General features: G+C 34.2%; 1 protein-coding gene across 4 annotated transcripts in view; it reads right to left on the bottom strand.

Annotated features, from left to right (window-relative positions):
• NEGR1 (neuronal growth regulator 1) overlaps nucleotides 1–24,139 on the bottom strand; it is a 911,215-nt gene that overhangs the window by 569,000 nt on the left and 318,076 nt on the right. Inside the window, exon 1 of one of the 4 annotated variants that reach the window (XM_063624047.1) lies at nucleotides 10,089–10,233. The exons of the other annotated variants lie outside the window; for them this stretch is intronic. The gene's annotated coding sequence lies outside the window, so the exon portion shown is untranslated. Of the gene's footprint in view, nucleotides 1–10,088; nucleotides 10,234–24,139 lie in introns of those variants that run through there. 4 annotated transcript variants of the gene reach the window in all.

Raw genomic sequence — 24,139 nt, forward strand, 5'->3', positions numbered from 1 at the left:
CCATCTTATAAGCAGAACATGTAGAAAAAGACAGCCTTGGTGTTATATTTTAAAAAGTTATAAAAGTTATACTGGGACTGAAAACTTACATTCATATTCCTAGTTTACTAGCAACTGTTGTGGGCAAGTAATTCAACTTCTATAAAGAATTTAACAGTTGCAAAATTGAGATAATATCACCTGTTAAGTAGCTTCTATTTTGGTAAAAGATCAAAGAGGCTGTGCATGGGAGATAGGTTTATAAAGTTATAAAGTGAATTATAAATGTAAACATTTTATAATTATTACAACGTTTTATAGGTTAATGCTCTTCATAACTCTAGGTTATGATTATGAATTTCTATATAGAGACTGCATAAGCACAGTGATCTTCCCAAGCCCATTAATGTAAAGTAAAGGGTTACCAATTCTTTTCTTTTCTTTTTTGTGGGAGTGACAGGGACTCACTCTGTCACCGAGGCTGGAGTGCAGTGGTGCAATCACAGCTCAATGCAGACTTGACCTCCTGGGTTCAAGCGATCCACCTGCCTCAGCCTCTCTCCACATGTCCTACATTCCCGAGTATCTGGGGCTACAGGTGCATGCCACCATGCCTGGTTAAATTTTTTTGTTTTATATTCTGTAGAGACAGGGTCTATTATGTTGCCCAGGGTGGTCTCAACCTCAGTTTTTTTTCTTCTTGCTTGTATGGTTCATAAAACAATTCTGTAAACTATGTACACCTTTGAACTCTCAAAAATTGCCACCTATAATTTTCATCATAATCCAAGGTCTTTGCCAACCTATAATTTCTTACTACTATCAATATTGCTATTTTAAAATAAAACTATAAGTTCTCAATTTTAAATTTGTCCAAAGAAATTGAATTAAGAGTGATGTGATGTTCATCAACAGCCATTTAAAACAAGATGAACAAACTCTACTTTAAAATAAACGCTACATTGCTTTTTCTCCTTAAACTGATATTATTCGACTTATCCCTCATAATTTGATCCTAATTTGTTATTCTTTAAAGCCTTTTATTGATATCCTATCTTTCCTACTGTAAAATACTGTATATAAATTAGCATTAAAATAGGTCTTGTGAACAAACAAATCTAAGTGAAAAAATATTCAAACATAAAATAACTTTTATAATTATTAATAGTATATGATTGAACAAATTTCATATATATATATATATATATCCCACATTTTAATAAATATTTGTTCAGCACTTTGGAAGGCTGAGCTTCAGCTCAGGAGTTCAAGAGAAGCCTGGGCAACATAACAAAACCCCATCTCTACAAAAAAAATTACATAACTCAGCTAGACATGATGGTGTGCTCCTGTAGTCCTAGCTACTTAGGAGGTGGCAATGGAAGGATGGCTTGAGTCTTGAGTCTGGGAGGTGGAGGTTGCAGTGAGCCAAGATCACACCACTGGACTCCAGCCTGGGCAACACAGCCAGATCCTGTTTTATATATATATATACACACACACACACATATATGTATATGTATATATATGGATAACTTTATATAGTTAATAATATATTATATATAACTCATATACATATATAACTTAATATAGTTAATAATAGAGGTGTTAATGAATTGGTTTTATCTAGATACATGGACAAACTTTCTTACTCAAATGGCAAAACTTTTTACTTACAGGAAATAAAGCCCAGAATGAATTCTTCCTAGATTTTGTTGGAATGGATTTTATGGACAGAAACCGTGAGAAAACCTGTTTTCATAAATAAGTCTATGGGAATGGAAGGTGTCCTATTTAAGCAATACTACTAATTCTTCAACTTGATGAGAGGGATACAACAAAAAATTACAGGAATCTATCACCCAAAATCATTCCTAATGCTTTATTAGTTGATGATAATATTATACACCCTGTAGATGTATACAAAGCAAATTGTAAACTACCTCTATTGCAAAAGAATTTAGCAACCTCTAGATATTGTTTTAACATCAACATTTTAAATAGCCTCTTTGTTTACTTTCTGTAAGTTTTAAACTTCAGGCCGTGGCCCATAGTATGATTCTGCATGTTCAATAGGTTTTGTGAAAGGTGATAGTAAAAGCAGGAGGTAGGAACCAGAATCAGTCCAAATACAGACATTCTCCAGCAGGTTGGTCACTTAAAAAAAAAAAAGATAGGAAATTAATGATCAATAAATTTCTTAGAACTATCTGTTCCTGCATAGTCCTTGGAAAGTCATCATGTACCTAAGTGTATTTATGTCTAAAATGCTGTATTTGATACATTTTTCTAATGCTAAGCTACCAATGTATTTGAGTAGTATTTCTCCACTTCTAATCTTCCCTTTCTATCTTCCTAGAGATTGGGAAAGGAGACAACTGAATATATGTGAGAATTATAATATAAGTTTACACATTGAAGATAGTGCCCCAAAGACAATCTTTCTGAAGAACATGGACTTTTAAAATAGAGTGGCTTAAAAAATCTTTTCACTTTGTTCTATCTTGTCTAGATTTAAAGTTGCTTAAATTCTGTTAAAACAACAACAACTGGAATGTAGCACAGTTTATTATAATTTCCATGGATCAGTGAATTAAAATATTTAAGTTCTCTCTTGAAAATAAAAATTGTGCCCTATTCTACTAAATTCTATGGGCTTGAATATCGTTTGTATTTAGTCAATATTTATATACTTTAGAAAAACTTAAGTTGATATCCATATATTATAAATATTTATTTTTAAATATATGTGTTAGTAGTCTAGGGTTTCTTTTCATTTTGAGAAATATAAAAATATATCTTTATGATCAACTCTTTGTTATTGTTAAATATTTGCTTCTTCAAGGGATATGTGTGCTTCAAAAGGGGCGTGTGTGTGTGTGTGTGTGTGTGAGAGAGAGAGAGACAGACAGGAGATATTTGGTACAAAAATGGACAAGACATGAAAATGAGTATCTATTATTACATGTATAGTAAAAAAAGTGACACACTTTGAATATGAAAGCAATATATAATTTAAATTAATTTCACCTGAGCTCTTTCTTACAGAAAGTGCCAGAATCTCCCCACATATCAATGCCTCTCTTGCTAGAGGATCCATCCAGCAGCAGCATCTAGTAGACAGCTGGACCTGTCATATCTCACTGCCTTGCTGGCTCAGAAATGCAAGTACCTCTAAGGGATGTAAAATCCACTGCGATTTAGGAAAACCGTAAATTTCAACCATGACTTTCTGGCTGGACTTCTCTTTACTAGATTGCTGCATATTTTTCAAGCCCCATGACTATCATCTCTCAAGGTCAGAATTTTGTGATATTAGTCATTACTTCCTTGAGTCACTCTAAAAAGTTAACCTGAAGAGGAAGAAAAAATACACTATCACTCTAAACACAGGTGAACTGGAATCTGGGGGAAATACTGATAGGGCTTCTTCAAGGATATTGTACTTTGGGTTCAGAGTAACACAGGATTGAATCATAACTCTTTCTGTAACTTCTAGCCTGAGGAATTTCAGGACTAAATTTATCTCAACCTTCACATTTGCTTCTTTAAAAGAGGGATATGAATATGCACTTCAAAGGGCTATTTTGTGAGATGGACTGAACTGTCTCATGTGATAAGATCTAAGCACCTAACCTTAGATGTCATGTCTTTGGGAAGCTCTCCCTGACATTTCCATTCAATGGCCTCAGACAGGTGTAATGGACCCTCCCTAAGGTTTGCACCGCCCTAGCACATTAGGCATCATTCTTTATTGCCCTGCACTGTTCAGTCACTCATTTAATCAATTATTGTCCTGCTAAACTGTACAAGACTCTGGCTTATTTTTCATTGTGAAGTGTAGTAAGAAGTTCAGTACCTGTCACGTAGTTGGTACTTAAAAAATAGTTTTTTGACTACTATAAGAACTCCAAATAAAATACTGTGTGACTGCTGCATAAAAGAAAAGATGACATATTCTACTGGAAAAAAGAACAGGGTAAGAATAGGTCAGGGCAGGTTTAGCAGGAAAGGTAGCATTGACACCAGCCTTACTCTACTGTACTTTAGAACTTTTGTTCCAAATTATCCTAGATAATCCACAGCAATCTCTGGATTTCCTCTATGGTTCAAAAATTGAATATATAATTTGGAAGAAATGGAACTGCCCACTGTCTACAGAGTCTCCTTTTATCTTCTTGTTCATTTTACTTTAAAAATAACTTAGTGATACTAAATTCTAGCCTTGACACACTGAAAGGAGAACAAACCGCTTTCTGTCTTAGAAAAACAAATGGAAGTTGCTTATATGGTTTCGTCTTCTTTCCTATGTTTCTGGAAAGTGTAAGAAAAACTCAGAGGCTAGGTAAAATCGATAAAGAATGGGTAAAGAGACCGTATAAAGAAAATCTACATCAGTTAACAAATATTTTATTAAACTGAGGAAACCTTACTCATTTGGTTTTAATTTGACTCAAAAAACATAATATTGTAATTATCATTCTTACAAATTCAAAGATGAGTTTTTTACATTTTTATTTCAAGATCCAAACATGGTCTTGGTGAAATATCATTCCTGTTTATGTAGTTCAGAGTTCCTACTGTGTGGCAGTAACTCCTTCATTTCTTAGCAAGATATATATTTGTCATTCATTGTTCTTACATTTACCTGCATTTTCTGGATAAACACACTGGTAATCACTTTTAGTATAATTTGTAGTGAGCATTAACACATAAGTAACATTATTAAATATAATAAATGCATGGTAATTATAAATTAGAGAAGAAAGAAAGAAAAAAGAATGCAAATTGAGTGCTTTTTGAAATTAAAAGTCTAAAGTGTACTGCTCCCTAAAATTCTATTTTATTTGAATAATTTTCATCCTCAAATACTGTTTCATTCTTGAACTGATTTACTATGTAAAGAACTCCTTACTGCTTTCTCTACAATTCTCTACCTTAGCCATTAATCTCTCATGTGAAGCTGTCAAAATCTTTTATGAAAATCGAAACCTACTATATCCACTTTTCTTATCTTTCACAGTGCATTATTTTCAAGCAGCCAAGCAAGTTAGTTAAGCACAAACTGCCTTGTAAAAGCCATGTTAGGAATACAGCCACACTTTCCTCAGCTTTTATTCTGTTACCAATATTTCACAATTGTCTTTGCAGTCAATACTAAACACAGAGGTCTACTGTTTCTGGCTTTACTTGTTTCCTTAGGTCCTTAATTCCTGACTCGCTTCTGATGCAAAAGGACCACATGGATACCATTCTATATATACACTTGCCTCTTTTCTGTCTCTCTAATTGGACTCTCTAATTATGAATCTTTGAAAGAAACTATCACATTTTTCTTTTTGTTTTCTCTAAGTCATTAATTTACCATATGTGTGTCTTCAGGATTTCAAGTCAACAGTGTACAATTATTTAATGGCCTCCTTTATTTTTCATGGACTTAGTACAAAAAATAGGCTATAAAACAAATATGAGATTTTAAGGACAGCTAATAGATTTTAAACTGGCATTTAGGAAAATGAATGGATTAATTTTTTTTGAAATGCACACCGCTCCAATAATTAGAGGAAACCATTTTTGGCAAAGTATACTTTTGATTTAGCCAAACACCAAATTCTCTTACATATACTGAGAAACAGTTGCCTTTCATCTTTACCAATGGCTGACAGTCATCATTATCTAACAGATGCTCGGTGGCCCTTGTGAAATAAATTGGTCATCCCAATCAGCTATTAATGGGCAGGCAACTGTAACAGGCAAGTCATAAATATTACAACTAATTAAACTCGAGTTTTGTATTTACACAGACAGAACAAAGTGAAACTGAGATGTAGCTATCTAATTTTGTGAAGAAATAACAATACTTCAAAATGAATGCAAGATTGTTATTCTGAGATAGAGTCTGAGTCAACTCCCCTTTCAATTCCTCCAACAATTTCTCTTTGAGTTCTGACTATGCAGGTAGACTAGAAAATTTAAAAATATAAAAAATAGCTTCTTTTAATAAACTTACAATCTAGAAGACAGAATAAGCAAAATATTTACACAATAATCACCATGATAGACATGATAGAAGTACAGGCATACCTCATTTTATTGCACTTCATAGATATTCTGCTTTTTACAAGGTTAAGCTTTGTGGCAATCCTGTGTCAAGCAAGTCTATTGGTGTCATTTTTCCAACAGCATGTGCTCACTTCATGTCTCTGTGTCATATTTTGGTAAATCTTGCAATATTTCAAATTTTTCATTATTATTATATATTTTATGGTGGTCCATAATCAGTTATCTTTGATGTTACCATTATAAGTTTTAGGGAGGCATTACAAACTATGCCCATACAAGACGGCTAAGTTAATAAATGTTGTCTGTACTCTGACTTCCCCAACTACCAGTCATTCCCCATCTCTTTCTCTCTCCTTGGGCCTTTCTATTCCCCAAGATACAACAACTTTGCAATCAGACCAGTTAAAAACCCTACAGCGATCTCTAGATGTTCAAGTGAAAGGAAGAGCAGCACATCTCTCAATTTAAATCAGAAGCTAGAAATGATTAAGGTTAGTGAGGAAGGCATGTCAAAAGACAAGATAGGTTAAAAGTTAGGTTTCTTGTCTCAAACAGTTAGCCAAATGGTGAATGTAAAGGGCAAGTTTTTAAAGGAAATTAAAATTGCTAATCCAGTGAACACATGAATGATAAGAAAGTTAAACAGCCTTTTTGCTGATATGAGGAAATTTTTAGTGGTCTGGATAGAAGACCAAACCAGCTACAACAGGCTCTTAAACCAAAGCTTAATCCAGAGTATGGCTCTAACTATCTTCAGTTCTATGAAGGCTGAGAAAGGTGAGGAAGCTACAGAAGAAAAGTTTGAAGCTGGAACAGCTTGGTTCATTAGGTTTAAAAAAAGAAGCTGTTTCTATAACATAAAAGTGCAAGACGAGGCAGCAAATGCTGATATAGAAGCTGCAGCAAGTTATCCAGAAGATTTAGCTAAAATAATTGATGAAGATGTCTACATTAACATCAGATTTTCAATGTAGATAAAACTGCCTTTTATTGGAGGAAGGTGCCATCTAGGACTTTCATGGCTAGAGAAGAGAAGTCAATACCTGGCTTCAAAGATTCAAAGGACAGGCTGACTCTTGTTGGGGACTAGTGTAACTGGTGACTTTAAATTGAAGCCAATGCTCATTTACCATACCCAAAATGCTAGGGACCTTAAGAATTACGCTAAATCTACTCTGCCAGTGATTTATAAATCGGACAACAAATCCTGGAAGGCAGCACATTTTTTATAGCTTGATGCACAGAATATTTTAAGTCCATAGTTAAGACCTACTGCTCAGAAAAAAAAAAAAAAAAAAAAGGTTCTTTTCAAAATACTACTGCTTATTTACAGACAATGCACCTAGTTGCTCAAGAGCTCTTATGGAGAATGTAGAAGAAGATTAATGTTGCTTTGATGCCTAGTAACACAACACCCATAACATCCATTCTGCAGCTCGTGATCAAGGAGTAATTTCAAGTTTCAAGCCTTATTACTTAAGAAATACATTTTATAAAGGTATTGTTTCCACAGATAGTGATTTCTCTGACGGATATGGGCAAAATAAGTTAAACCGTCTGGAAAGGATTCGCCATTCCAGATATCATTTAGAATATTCGTAATTCATGAGAAGAGGTCAAAATATCAAGTGACTGGAGATGCAATGGAAATAGTAAGACAACTAGAACTAGAAGTGGAGCCTGAAGATGTGCCTGAATTGATGCAATCTCATGATAAAGCTTGAAAAATGAGGAGTTCGTCTTTACAGATGAGCAAAGAAAGTGGTTTCTTGAGATGGTATCTACCCTGGGGTAACTGCTGTGAATATTGTTGAAATGACAACAAAGGATTTAGACTATTACAAAAACTTATTTGATAAAACAACAGCAGGATTTGAGAGGGCTGACTCCCAATTTTGAAAGTTCTATTGTGGGTACAACGCTATCAAAAAGTATTAGATGGAATAAGGAAATCTTTCACGTCAGAAAGAGTCAATCGATGTAGTCAACTTCATTGTTGTCATATTTTAAGAAACTGTCCAAGCCACCCTATCCTTTTGCAGCCACCACTCTGACCAGTCAGTAAGCCCTTCACAAACAGAGCAAAGGACTTGTTGAAGGCTCAAATGATAATTAGCATTTTTAATAAGAAAGTGTTTTATAATAAGTGATGTACTTTTTTTTAGACATAATGCTACTGCACACTTAATAGATGACAACATAATGTAAACACAACTTTTGTTTATTGGGAAATTTAAAAAATAATGTGACTCAGTTGAGATATCCACTTTATTGCAGTGGTCTGGAAACTGATCCACAATATCTCCCACGTAAGCCTATACCATAAGAGACATAATGGTTTATAGGACTTCAAGAAAGAAGAGATCATATTTCACTGCATTAGAATTTGTAAAATTAGCTGGGGAAATAGGAATGTGAGATGGCTCTTTATAGACAGGAATCATTTAGCGTTAGAAAAGAGGATGAATAAGAGCTGTCGACATAACAGTTCTCAGCAGGGGACACCAAGAGAAACACAGATAAAAAAATACAAAATAAGGAGTGAGGTTGTGGACTAGCATAAAATCTCATTTGATTCAATAGAGTGTATGAGAAGTGGGGATGAAAAGTTCCATAATTCACTTGGAGGTAAATGATAGATGATTTTAGACATCAACCTGTGAATTTCAGAATAATTTCAGTTGGCAAAAAGATGTCTCAGAGTAGATAAGGTATATTATTTTAAAAAAAAGTTTGGGAGAAAGGATTTTTTGATCATATCCTAAGAATTGGATAGTAAGCTATGATTCTATATATACTATGGAATTTAAATTATCATAGTAACCCTCTGAAGTATCTATTATTATCCCATTCATATACCTGAAAAAAAGGAGGCTCAAGTTATCAATATGTTTCCCAAGATAGAAGAATCAGAAAAAAAAGAGTTCAGGATAATTCAAATACGTTATAAACTCAGATAATGAACTTTAACTTGAAGATGAGGAAAGTGTTGGAATAATTATCATTATTTCTAATGATCAATGCTTTTCTGACTTCCAAAAAGGAAATTGGAGAAATCAAGAAATTCAAAATGCAAATCCATATAAGCACATTGCCAAAAATACAAGTACAATCATACAATCAATCCTAATGGCTTGTGGCTGTCAGCCACACACAGCTATGATCAAATAACAATTACCATCATCACTGCCATCATTTATTTTATGAAAATGTATATGGTGATATACTAGATATTAATAAAATATGCAAAAGTACTTTGTAGAGTTAATGTTGATAAATTTTACATGAGGAATAAATTTTACACACATCTCTAGAAAATTAATAGTTTAAAGCAACACATTACATACAGGTAGATTTCAGATCTAACCTCAATTCCAACTGAATCCAAATTGTTGGCCCTTTGTACCATGCTTTACAGATTACTACAAAAGTACAATTCTAAGATATCCTTCAAATTATCCATATGCCAATGGGAAATATTTTTGTGCTAGTATGTTACACTGAATTGTCTAAACGAGTCCAGGAAATAAATAATATATTTTGGTAGGCCATAGATTCTGTGTGAGCCTACAATCTGATGTGGCCTACCAAAAAATATTAGTGGCACAGTCCTGAATAGAACAGGAAGTCAAATAATTTAATGCAGAGAGGAATTCTATTAAGTGGTAGTGGATCAATTCTTGAATTTTAATATTGTCCCTTTCCTACTTTACACATATAAATGGCAATGAACTCAGTTCTGGATCCTCTGATATGACAGACTGCAAACTCCCTGAAGGCAACCTTGACCACCAAAAGTGAAGCCGGTCTCCCTGAAGAACAAAGAACAGTGCAGTGCATCTTTTCACTTATACACTCATTTCTTATACAACCTTCAATTTCTTATTTGCATCAGCCATTAGTGATTTGCCATATAGATCAGTTTCTGTCTCAGCATTAAAGCAGCAAATTTTACTAGTTTTATACTTTGCATTTTTGCATTTCCTTTCCCCAAAAGAGTTTAACATTGGGAATTATTAAAGTGATATCTTTAAAAATGTCCAAACCTCAGTTACGATTCAGCAGTGACATTGACGAGGAGACACATCTTTGTTGTCAGTTCCTCTTGTGCTTTTCTGGCCGATAGCATGAAATTAAGTTTTCACAGACCATTCTGTTTCAGTTAACTACACTGTTGCAGAGGAAACGGAAGGGCTTATAAACAAAACGTAGTTCTTTGTGGAGGCTTATGTTCACACATTGTCTATATAAAACATTTGCTCTGTTTTAAAAATGAAGATGTTTTGAAGACATCATTAATATGGATAAATTCAATTTCATTTGTGTTTACCAGTAAACCAGGTATATTTCAAGTACATAAATAAATATTTTTAAAAGGCAAGGCTAACATTGATTAGTTTGGGCAACCATATGCTATTCCAACAAACTGATATATTTTTTCTGATTTATTACAGTACTAAACATAGCTTCAATCTGTCAACTTGATTACAGACACCTTGAGTATGAGGATTTCCTTGATGCCAATATATTCACAGATCCTAGCACAGTGTCTGACATTTACCAAGTGCTCAATGATTACTGGTTGAATGTATTAATAGTTGAATAAATTATATTCTACCGTGATTATTAATGACACAAATTAGAAATATATTCAACTTTATTACAGGAAATTTATAAAAAAAATCAAACCAAGAGAACAATAATGAAGTAGTATTCTTTTACAAAACTAAATTCTAACTTTTCAATCTGTTCTTTTAAGTATATTTATTGCAAAAGTTGCAGGTAATTTCGGGGAGAGAGAACACTTTCCATACACAATAAAAATAATAAGAAACAAGTAACCTGAGACATTATTAGTAAAATTTTGTCATCAAAGTCAAGGTGAGAAACAAAAATCAATGTTTTTAGAACTGACATTTTAATAATTATTTCACATTTCTGAAATTATCTGTCAATACATATCAGTCACATCAGCAGGAAATATTTCTATTTCACCTTCTGTGAATTTTAATGGCCATGTAAGCACACTTGGTCTAAAGTCTAACTACAGAGCATGTGGGATTTTTGGTAACACAGCCAGGATAAAGAGTTCAAAAATAGAATCTGAAGGCCTGTACTCTAATTGTTATTCTGCCACCAACTAACTGCTATTCCAGACATGGTATCTGCAGACTTAAGTTCCCTTATCTGTAAAACAGAATCAGCATTTCCCAAAGGGGCTTCCATGAAACTACTTCCCTGGGATGTTAACAAGCATCTCTTCAAATTCTACTTCCATGTGCATATAAATGAATTAAAATGAGCACATTTCCTCATCGCAGGAATACTCAGACCATTTAGTATGTTAATGTCCATGAGGACTCTCAAAGAGACAGAAATAATACACAAGTATTCCCAAATTTATGTGTCTCTGAATATGATATCCAAGATTAATCTTCCAGAATTAGTATTCCATGGAGCAAAAAAGATGCCAAAGTGAAAGTCATGACTATATCCCAGTGGAAGTCTTCAGAAAGTTTCACTTTGTCCATTCTGGCTCATTTAGAGATTTAGTCTATAGAGCAGAAAACTAAATGCCAGTAGCTACAGCACTAGAATTAAATTCAAGGGTAAGCATGGTATTATCAGATATTTGCTTCTGTTCAGGTAAAGTGAAACTCTCAAATCCAGCTTTATGAACACTAAAAGTTATTCAAGCCAATTTGAGGCAGAGAACTAGTCATTCTATATAAAAATGAACTGAACCAATTATGGATAAATAAAAACCAATATAGTGACCCATGATCAGTAGATATAAATTTTTTGAAAATGTGTGAGGAAAATGCTTATATTTCTGCAGCTGAGAGGAATATGGCATATAGCAATTAAGGTCTTTGTAAAAGATTAACTTTTTTATGAGCAAAATATTTCTCAATAATCATTCTTTAGTAATAACATTAAAATGTCAATTGGGTTTGGAACCAATTTAACATATTTACTACCATTCTACCCACTTTTATCAGATTGTCCTGAATAAATCTAGTGATTACATAATTTTCTGCTCGGTACCATCTCATATAATTCCTCATGGCCCACAGAATTAAGCCCAAAGGCGTTATCCTAGAATTAGTGACATTTTATAATCTGACCTCTTTCGGCTTTCCAGCCATTTCTCCTAGAGTTTTCCAATATGACCTTTGCATAGTAGGTAACTTGGTCTATTTTCTCTTTCCCCTCAAATTTTTATTATACTGAGCCCTTAATGATAGAGTTGCCTGAAAGGTCCTCATTGTATTTTCGTTTCAAACCTCCACCATCCTTTAATGTCCATTATAAATTACCTCTTTGAAGTTCCCTTTCTTATCACCCCACATGAATAGAGTTTCCACTGAAGTATGTGCAATTTGTGTAGGTCATAAAGGACCTTTTCAAACATTTTCTATTTTCCCACATCCACTGAGTATAGTTATAGCATTTTCATGACAAAATGAGAGATGAAATTTAATGCCTTGTAGCCTTCCCTTTCTTCTACATTTCCCCCCTTAGGGACATTTATTCCCTTAGTATGCACATCTTTCAATTTCTAACCCCTTTCTCCAAGGTAGGAGTGAACAGATTTCAAAATGTATATTCATCTGCATCAGTATGTTAACTTAACCAGACATTTGCTATTTAAGCCTAATTTATAACTGGAAATAAAACTTTTGTCTCTACATAAAGGAATCCAGATAAAAACTATGAAATATAATAGGAAAGGAAAGGACGAAGAGGAGACTTTCTCATACTCCAGTGAATCATACTACTCCCAAGACTGACTCTGAATATAATACTGATTTATTATTTTTAATATTTTGATGAGTAAGGTACTTACTCTGCCTCAAAAACATTCATGGTCACCAACTACTGGAATATCTTCTCTTCCTGCAGTTTTTACTCTACAGCTGACAAAAACTAATTCTTGTTTTAAGACCAAACTTTTCAGGCCGGGCGCGGTGGCTCACACCTGTAATCCCAGCACTGGGAGGCTTAGGTGGGTGGATCATGAGGTCAGGAGTTTGAGACCAGCCTGGCCAACATAATGAAATCCCATCTCTACTAAAAATACAAAAAAAAATTAGCTGGGCATGGTGGCGGGTGCCTGTAATCCCAGCTACTTGGGAGGCTGAGGCAGGAGAATCGCTTGAATCCGGCAGGAGGAGGTTGCAGTGAGCCGAGATTGCGCCACTGCACTCCAGCCTGGGCGACAGAGCGAGACTCCGTCTCATCTCAAAAAAAAAAAAAAAGACACCAAACTTCTCCATCTTAATGTTGTCATCTATGTGGTATCTTCCAGAATCTCTCCCAGAGTCATCTTTTGCTGATATGATCTCACAGTATTTTTTGTTTATACCATTATAATCTCATTAATTGCAGCAACACAAATGACAAAAGGCAACTGATTTTTCCCCTTGGATGATCTAATTTACTTTCACTCTTCCATCGTCACTTATAACATGATGATTCTCAAATTCATCTACCTAAAATCTCTCTCTATATAAATCCCTCTCTTGAATTCCAGATCCTTGGAGACAAACACCCACATCTAAAACCAAATTTGTTTAACACTGGACCAATCATCCTGTATGACTTTCCATTTTGTCACTATTTTGTCAGCTGGTATACCAATATCCACCCAGTTAAACAATATTTCCTTGTTTTTTCTGGTACAAACCCAAATAAATTACAAACATCAATAAAACTAAAATTCTAAAATAACTCGCTTTCTCTATATATCTCCTTGCTGGAAAAATGGGTTACATTAGTTCTTTTAAAGACATGCATGATAAATTGTACTAAATACAATATTCAGGTCTGGACATACTAGGTATAATTTTCTGTGTCTCTGGGGTCTTACCTATTTAAGGTCAAAATAAACAAGTTTATTAAGTTTATTAATATTCAATTTCATCATCCTCTTTAACAATTATGTTCCCGGGTAGTTTCATTGCCAATAATTTATTTCTCAGGTTGCCAGGTGCTTCTAAACTTCTATGTATTTTTTCATATCCAATTTTACTTTAAATATTTTTATGAGAAGAAGCCTGTTAAATTTCCTAATTATTATATTATTATTTTTTCACTGACATTTTGTGACTTGAAAACCCTTAAAATATGAAATCATTTTTTCCCAATATGTACCACAGATAATTTTGTTAAATAAGAAGACAGAAACAGGGTATTAGCAAATATAAATATTCAATATACCTTATATTTCTGTCACACATTTTTATACCAACTGTGCCAAAAATTGTATATCATATAAATGATAACAAATTTACAAAGGCATTCCTTTATCCCTTAACTCTCAAATTAAAAACTTTCATAGGTATGAAGTAGGGCAAGCATATATTCCCTTTGAAAGGTGCAAGAAAATGTCATTGGCATTCACACATGGTACTCTGTAAGCTTAAAAAAATGGACTGTAAAACATTTACAAACATAGCCTACTTATTGGGCACCTTTATGTTTACATAAATATTGAAGAGATCTCACATACCTCTTTCAATCAAATTATCTCACTGACATTTATTGACCACTTTCTATGGGGAAAAAAAATTGTGTTTGCCCTAGAAAGCTTCTTTGGAACTCACTTCTTGAATAAAAATGTTCTCTTAATTCCTAGTTTTGTGTGCTTTGTTTTATATTCTATGGCCAAGATATAACAAGGTATTTGATAATAAAGTCAGGCCTTTAAATGAAGGTTTATTGCCACACATATTTGAATCTGATAAAAGCAACTGCATATAATTTTACCAAGGTTCTATAATGTCTAGAAAATTATCATAGCATAAAATGAAGATGTAAGTTTTCTTTATTTTCTATTAAAGTTGAATCTTTAATGGCCAGAGCAGAGTTTCAAATTAATTATTTTACTGTTATTAGGTTTTTCATTTCTTGTATCCATCCTAAACTCTGTCCAGCATTCCCATGAACATTAGTGGCTCATTAGAAGGTTCAGAGTTAATCCGCAGGGCAAAACATTTGTTCCATCATTAAAGCCTGCTTTCCTGGGAGTTAGAAATAAGCAGAAATCTAATTTTGGTTAATTTCATTGCTTAGGTCATAGTAGTAAATTCAACTCAGTCAGCTCTTATAAAATTATCTTTTATTAAAATGAACTATAAGTTTTGTAGAAATGCAAAAATGTCTCCACTGAGACAAAATTCCTTAGATGACAAAATACAAAATAAAATTATGCTTATTTTCCTCAGTTATCATTTAGTATAATATTAACTCTATGGTTTGTATAATTTGATAATTTCTAACTTTTCTACAAATAAATTATTATAGCAACTACATATACGACTTTTAACAAATACACTCACAGGAATTTTACCATATTCTTGTATTGTCTATCTAATTTCCTGATCATATTTTAGGCTCACTAAGAAGCATTATTCACTATTAAGTTACCAACTTGAACTAAACTTTGGCTGTGGTTAGGCCAAAGGCGAAGTTAAGTGCCCATTAATAACTACTTTCATTCCCAGAGTTTGTGTGTGATTCTAAGTAAGCATTTCCTTTTCCTGTCTCTTGAGGTACGATGCTGGAACCAACTCTGATACATGTTCTATTGAACATTATTTATCGCTGGCTTGCAAGCAGGGCTACAAAGTAAAATTCTACATTTATAGATGACACTAATTTTGTTGACTGAGTAAAATGCCAAGAAGATAAGGCTTAACTAAAAAGCAGTCAGGTGAGAAGTAATTTTGGAGTCGGTAGATGTGAGATCCAGCCTCTAGTGCTGCCGCTTAACTATTTCTAGTTTGTAACCTCCCAAAACATCAGGTTTTCTCTACTGTAAAATCAAGATTTATGAAGTCATTGACTGCACAGGTGGTAGTGAGAATGGGTGTAAAATCATTAACACAGGTGACGCACAATAAAAAGTCATGGGAATCAAGAGGTTTGTCTTCAAATTCCAGGGCTATCACTTTTTAATTCTGTCATCCTGGACAACTCACTTTATTTCTCAATCTTTCATCTTATACCTCTGTAAAATGTCAATATTAACGACTACCTTCTGGAGTGATTTTATTTCTAAATAAGATACATCATCTCCTTAAGAACACAGGTTTGGGGTCAAACAGACTTAGTTTGGAATTTCATTTTTCCACTTACTAGTTGTATGAGTTGAGAAAGCCACATAACTTCTCTAAGCTCCATTTTTTTTTTTGCCTTTTAAAACTGTGATAAATCTGACATTAGTTTTTGTAAGGCTTAATGAAATAATCAAGTTTGGGGGCTACATTAAGTGTGGTATTCGTAGTATTCTTAAGAAATCCTTGTGAATGGGGAAAATGACCAACAAAGTTGACTGTTAGCAAGTATAAAGTAATGCTTTCATGAAAAAAAATCCAACACAGTCTTAAAAAGTGATGAATGCCAAAATGTCAGATGAGACAGAAGGAAAAGGATCTATTATTACACCCTATTTCCTGAAGACAAGAGTCCAATGTGCACTTGTCAACACAAAAGGTCAAAACAATCGCAGGCATCATTTAAAAGGTTATTGGAAACAAATCAAAAAACATGATTTCTTTTCGGTTTTACACAGATATGTCAGGGGATGATGGTAAAGGGAAGTACATAATTATTGTGACAAAAATCCACAGCATTTGCTTTTGCATATTCTTCCTTTAAAAATAATTTATTCTCTTAATAAACTACCATTTTACTTGCTCTCAAGTAAAATGAGCAGGAATGAACATTTACAAAAGAAATTAAACTCTCTTGATCTAGCATGGTCAGTGGTCGGATTGTATAAGTGGGGAATTAGCCTGCAATCATTGGTATAATGACACCACATTATAATGAAAATCTGCCCTAGTTGGCTCTATTCAACATACTTAAGAATCCTTTGGAAATTAAGACACACCTATCTCTTAGATAATGATATGTTAAAGCACATCTCATTATAGCATTTACAAATGCTAATTTAGAAGAATAAAAAATGTCTCCTGTTAATTTCTCTCAAAAAATACACTGTTAAAAAATTTTGACTTAGACTTTACTCTGTCTAAATGTTCCAAGTATTTTTTTTTCTGTAAGTATATCTCTTGTTCTTCCTCTCACCTGAAAAAAATGATGAGTCACATAAGAGACAGTTGTTCTCAACCCTGAATGGACATCAGATTCACCTTTGCAGCATTTTAAACAACAATAACAAAAACAAAAATATCCTACCTTTTGTCTTAAAAACAATGTATGCTCATGATAAAAAAAAAATACAGAAATACTCACTCTTTGTTCTAAATCTCCCAGTGCCACTCCCCGACAGAATTGTTTTCTATGTTTTGTATGTCTTTTCAGAAATTATATAAGCCAGAGTATTTTTCTGTATTTATATCTATTTTTTTTAAAAATTGTTAACAGAAATAGGGTAATCCTATACATAATATACTAAAAAATATCTTGCTTGCCTTTACAATACACCTGGACATTTTTCTGTAATGCCTACATGTAGGTACATCCGCTTTCTTTTTAAGTACCTGAAGATTCATTCACAAATTATTTACAAGAGAAAACCTAGTTGATCCATTAATCAGAGCCAGGTTGTACTAAGAAGGAAGGAGCCTACTACTTCTAAGTGGTCATCAGCAGTTATTCTATGTTATAGAGATAATACAGAGGACTGTTACTATTCACGTCTTTTAGGTGGAGGTTGGTTGGTTTTCTCCCAGTATTTCTCCTCTAATACAACACTGCCATGAATAGCTGTTAAATGTAACAATGTAGGTACAGCTAAAGCATAAACTCATAGAGGTAGAATTGCTGGTTCAAAGGCTATGTGCCTCTTTAATTTTCCCAAATTGTTTTCTAAAATGTCAATGTTAAGTAACACTCTCACCATTCCTTTGCTCATGGGAATATTTTTATATATTTTAATGAATATGCGTGATTATTTAAATATATAGAGAGAGTGTGAAAACGATACTGCACTGCAAACAAACTTTATTAAAATGTCTATGATTGGGTCTGGAGGCTCAGACATATTTTTCTTAAAATCTCCCAAAGATAATCCCATTGATTAAGCATATTTAGTAATCATTTTCTCATTTTTTTGACAGTGTAGATTTGTTATATAAACATTAATTGTGGCCGGGCGCGGTGGCTCTCGCTTGTAATCCCAGCACTTTGGGAAGCCGAGGCGGGCAGATCACGAGGTCAGGAGATCCAGACCACGGTGAAACTCCGTCTCTACTAAAAATAGAAAAAATTAGCCGGGCGTGGTGGCGGGCGCCTGTAGTCCCAGCTACTTGGGAGGCTGAGGCAGGAGAATGGCGTGAACCCGGGAAGCGGAGCTTGCAGTGAGCCGAGATCGTGCCATTGCACTCCAGCCTGGGCGACAGAGCGAGACTACGTCTCAAAAAAAAAAAATAAAATAAAATAAAATAAAAATAAATAAATAAATAAACATTAATTGTGGAAACCTATCACTAGAATTTGTGATGCAAGAAATACGAGTCCAAATCTGTAAAACTATACACTGTAAATCTCTGGGGTGACTTACATAGCTGTACTCAGGAATCGTTTTTCTACGTTACATCAGACTCTATTCTACATATAGTTTCACAGAAAATCAAAATGATGAGGGGTGGTGCTCCTTTCTGTCCTCAAAATATACCTTGAATTGAAAGTTAAAGTTCTACAAAAGTGACAGCTAAAAAATTTAAAATAACCTCAATCATACTATCATTACCAATTCTATCCCAGTTCTCTTTGACCTCATTTTACTACTTGTGGCAGACTGTATTTTACAAAATGGCCACATCTCCCATGCCTCGGATGCTTCTGCGTTATGGCCTTGACACCCCCATCAAAAGGTAGAGTTTAAAAACCCTTCTCCAGTCTGGGCTGGCCTTCGTGATTATCTCGTAACCATTAGAATGCGGTTGAAATGACGAGGCAGGAATTCTTAGGGCAGGCTCGAGAAGGGCCTAGGAATTCCACTTTGGTGATGTTCACTCTCCCCATTATTCCTCTCAGGATGTTTGTTTTTGGAATCCAGTCAGTTGCCAAGGAGAAGCCATGCGTAGATGACCTAATCCACAGTCCTAGCTGAGGCTCTGATTCCTACCAGCAGAGGTGCCACACACATGAATGAAGAGGCCTCCAGATAATTTTAACCCTCAGCCATTTGAGTCACGTCCCTTGCCCTTTGATTCTTCTCAGCTTAGGCCCCAGACATTTCTAAGCAGACATAAGCCATCCTCACTGTGTTCCCTGCATGAGTTTATGACCCAGAGTATCCAGGAGCAAATACGAAATGGTTGCTATTTTATAACACTATGTTTGTGGTGGTTTGTTATGCAGTAATATCAATGAATACATAGCTACACCACTGGAACACTATTTTATACTTTTTAAAATGAAGAAAGAACATCTGCTGATTGTATTTATATACAATCACATAAAAACCAAACAACACACTCCCTAAAGTGTGTCTAAGGGTTATGGGTTTGGGAAAGAGGATTTCATGTTCAACTTGAGGAAACACTGGGTACGGTTGGCACTGTTATTTCTCTACCTAAAAATTTCCAGATGATTATCAATAATTGTTGGACTTTAGCATGGTAATACTATTCTTTTTTTAGTTGTTGGTTTAGTTGTAGGCTTGTATACAAGTTCTGGCCAATAAAAGCTGACCCAGACCCATTGGAAGCATTCTGGGAAATATTTTCCTTCTTTGATAAAATAATCGAGAGTCACAAAAATAGTTATTTTGCAATGTTCTAGTCATCACCACTTTTGTGCTTTTACAATTTCTCATATGAAGACTTGATCCTGGAAGCAGAAGTAGCTAACTTGTGAATATAAAGGTAGGACCAAGGCACAAAACACAGGCGTAAAATCAGTGAACCAGGGAATAAAACCTGAAAACACTCATTTCTCATCATAAACAAGACAATGCACGTCTATATTAATTAATAACTTTAGCGAAATTTTCTGTTACTTGAAGCTGAATGTATTATAAACACTACACTATGTTTAAACAAAATTAGCATTCACATATGGCCACTTAAGCAATGCTTCATAGTCTATGTCATGAATGATACTACTGGATTTGTGTAATGCAGTGGCCCTGTCAATATACATTCTAAATCTTCCTAGACCTAGGCATTTGGCTTGGAATTGAAGCTTGGTGAGGATCAAACTGATGTGCTTTATTTATTCACGGAAAAGGGCTAAAGAAAAACTGGTTTGCACCTCTACCAATTTTCTCTTGTAATTTAGAATATTAAATATCTTTTTCTATGTTAGAATGTAATTGTTCACTTTTGATTATGAAAATATTAACTTTCCTAACAGAATCCAATATAATAAATTAACATTTAGAAAGTTACAATTAGGAAATGGATATGAACTCAGATCTAAATCATCTGAAAAATATTTTAATAGATTAATCATTATGTTCTCCTTAGATATCAGCTTTATTTGATCCTCATAATAAAGTAGAAAAAGAAAAAATATCATTTAGTAAGTTTAGACAGTAAAAGATTATAACTGCATCAATATTTTGCCGAACTTGTGGAGTGTGCCACGTGATAAAAATGGCCTAAATAGGAAAAATTATATTATTGCATCTGTTGATTCATTCACTAATTCAATAACCATGTGCTAAACATTGATGTAGAATGTTAATAACTATGTTATCCAAAGTTCAGTAATTCACCACATTCATTCAAATAATATTTGTTACTAGTAGATTCTAGGGATAATGTTACAAGTTCAAAATTTTTAGTAAAACCTCAGGGTTTTTTAGTTTAAAAATAACTGTAGCTCAGATTCATAACATTTCATCAATTGTAGATACCTCTTGTTTAATTACAGCACAGCCACTTCTTCAAATCGCAGCTAGTTAATCCGACAAACTTATTCAAGTTAAAGCTTTAAATATGAACACATGTGCTCTGTCCAAAGCATCAATTTTATTTTAATATGTGCATGGATCGAAAAGTATTTTAAGTGTTAGAAATTTCAGATACCATGCCAAAACAGTAGAATAGTTCTCAATGCTCCTTCAACCACACCAGATAGAGAGCTACTCTCAGCTTGGACATATTTGAGTTACACGCTGTGTTTTCTATACCTGCTGATGGTTGCCCTCTGCTAGGCTCCTCAAAAGCAGGTTTCAAAATGTGAGTCTTATGCTTGGTTTTCTAAGTGTTTTTTTGCAAGTGATAAATTTCTAATTGTTTCTAACTTATATAAAAGGATCAAATGATCTTTTAAAGAGTGAAGTGCATAGAAGATCTCAAACTGAATTTTCAGTGAAACAAAGGCATCTTTTGCAGCATGCTGAAAATCAACATGCCTCAATCACATCAGCAGGCAAGTCAAAAATTCCTGCAGGTGATGACAGCCAATGCAGATGGTAACTTCTCCCCTCTGATTTTCTGCTCTGTGGCGAACAGAAAATAAAGGAGTTAAAAGTAACATACGGTTTGAGACTCTAGAAAAGTGGCTGATCACGCCCAAAGGACAAGAAAATAAGTAGCTCTTACAATTCTTCGTATTATTTAACATGCTCACGACTCAGAAGAAGGGTGCAAGTCAATTTTACTATAATTTTATATTCAGTAGGCTATATCTAGGCACAACCAGCTGGGTTGTTAATACAGGTCAAGGAATAATTAGCTACATTTGTTTCCGTTTTAGAAAACCCAAATGAGCTCTGAGTGGGTTTGAGGCTAAGAAAGAAACAAAGATTTCTTCACTGATGTAATAGATTCTGACAAAAACATGAGAGCCGAGAAAAGAGGATTATTATACTAAGATGCACTTATGAAAAAATAATGAATGAAGAACTGATATTCTACTTGGCAAAATTCAAATAAATGCCACAACTCTGTAATAAATAGATTATGACGGGGGGAAAAGTCCATGCTGGGTGTTCTTCCTCATAGTAAGCAGTCAGGGAAAGAAAACAGAGCAATTCAGCCCAACCGTCATCCAAAGGCACCAATCATTTTTCTTCCATGGCACTCTCAGACAACAGTGGATATAAATTTTATATCACCATAGGCTTTTGTGGGGAAAGACAAATTATAAGCTTGAATTTTGAAGAATATGATCATATGTTTTTCGGAATCTATTTAAAATATGAACACATTGAGTAACTAGAGGACATACATGATTATAATTTTATAGAGTTTTATCTCAAAGCAAATTAACCTTATAATTACACATATAATAAATAAAAAATATCTCCATATAATCAACAACTGTGGCTTGGTGAATTCCCAAGAAACACGTACACACAAATAAAAATCAGTGAATGCATCCAGGGGATAATACTGCCAATTATTTATCTTTCATTTATATGTTTTATTTCAAATGTAAATAATCCGGAAGCACTGCCTTTCTTCATAGAGTAAATATAGCAAATGTTTGATGCTACATTATATTATTTTCTTAAAGCCACATGACTGGAGAAGTGGTTGCACAGACTTATGACCAGTGTGAATATGCAGTATTCTCTATATTACATCAACTTTCTCTTTTACTCCAAGATTCTGGTGCTGAGATGGGAAAACATTTTATAGTAATGTGTGATGATTAGACACATAAAGCACTTGATAAAATATCCAGACCACACCTTGCTACAACTACGGAAGAACAGCTTCAAGAAGCCATATGAATGTCTCATAATGTTGTATCTTTAAAAATATGCTATCAAGAGTATCACTGACTGTATTATTTACTCTCTCTAACGTCTCTGGGACTTTATCAATTTTTCCCTTCAGAAATGTAAATCTGTACAATTATAAAAAAAATGTGCAAATTGCACTGGAAAGAGGAGACACTGAAAGGATCCACTCAACCAATGAGAGACACAACCAGCAAGACACAGTACCCTGCCAATGTGCATAAAGATGATCTAATAGGAAAAAAAAACATTCTGAAATTGATATGAAAAACAAAGTATTACAAAATGACTTTGGGATATCAGATGTGTTGTGGTCAGTTAGTGAGTTTAAGTTACAGTACATTTCTTTTCTATTTGTTTATTTATTCAAAATATTTATTGAATTTCTATTGCATACTGGTTCTAGAAACGGGATGCATCAGTGAACAAAACACATAAAAACCCTATGAAGCTGACATTGAATTCACAAAATCCTAGTTTACTTTAAAGGGGGCATAATATTTACTGTGCTACTGTGCTTAACAATGCTATGAGGAAGAGAGATTTAACATATTTTGTATAGAAAAGGTTTTACAAATTGAAGTGCTAAATGATAATCAAATGCTCTATAGGTATTTTTCTGAAATGTAGTTTGCTCCTCTATAACTCTGATCTATTATTTTCTAATTGGAAACATCTAAGTTTCATTATATGTAAAATTGCACATTAAATCTATAGATACTCTACATGATGGCAAATGATTTTTTAGATAAATTGATAAGAGGCCTTGGTTTTAGGCAGTAATGCTTTTCTCACAGAAAACCAGCTTGCTGTACAGAAAACATGATGTTTCAAAATGTTCTGCTCTACTATAGGGGAACGTGGCTTCTTGGTAAAATCGTTTGCATGAATTTAAATAAGAGCTGCCATGCTGTGAGGGCTGCAGCTCAACCCCTACATCTAATATGTTTTTTTTTTGTTTTTGTTTTTTTTGAGATGGAGTTTCGCTCTTGTTGCCCAGGCTGGAGTGCAATGGTGTGATCTTGGCTTACTGCAACCTCCACTTCCCAGGTTCAAGCGATTCTCCTGTCTCAGCCTCCCAAGCAGCTGGGATTACAGGCACCCGCCACCACGCACAGCTAATTTTTGTATTTTAATAGAGATGGGGTTTCACCATGTTGGCCAGGCTGGTCTCGAGCACCTGATCTCAGGTGATCTGCCCGCCTCGGCCTCCCAAAGTGCTGGGATTACAGGAGTGAGCCACCATGCCTGGCCTAACCCCTACATCTAATATTGTAGGTAGTGTGCATATACCGTCATGTTCTAAGAACTAAGATTCTTCTGTTGAAATCCTGATACACAGTATTGCCTTGCTTCTGTCATCATGTGAGTTTAGTGAGCTCTAGAAAAAGCATATGGGTAAATTTAGGTTCTGTGCAACCC

Source organism: Symphalangus syndactylus, chromosome 12, assembly GCF_028878055.3.
Source record: "Symphalangus syndactylus isolate Jambi chromosome 12, NHGRI_mSymSyn1-v2.1_pri, whole genome shotgun sequence".
NCBI classification, from domain to species: domain Eukaryota; kingdom Metazoa; phylum Chordata; class Mammalia; order Primates; family Hylobatidae; genus Symphalangus; species Symphalangus syndactylus.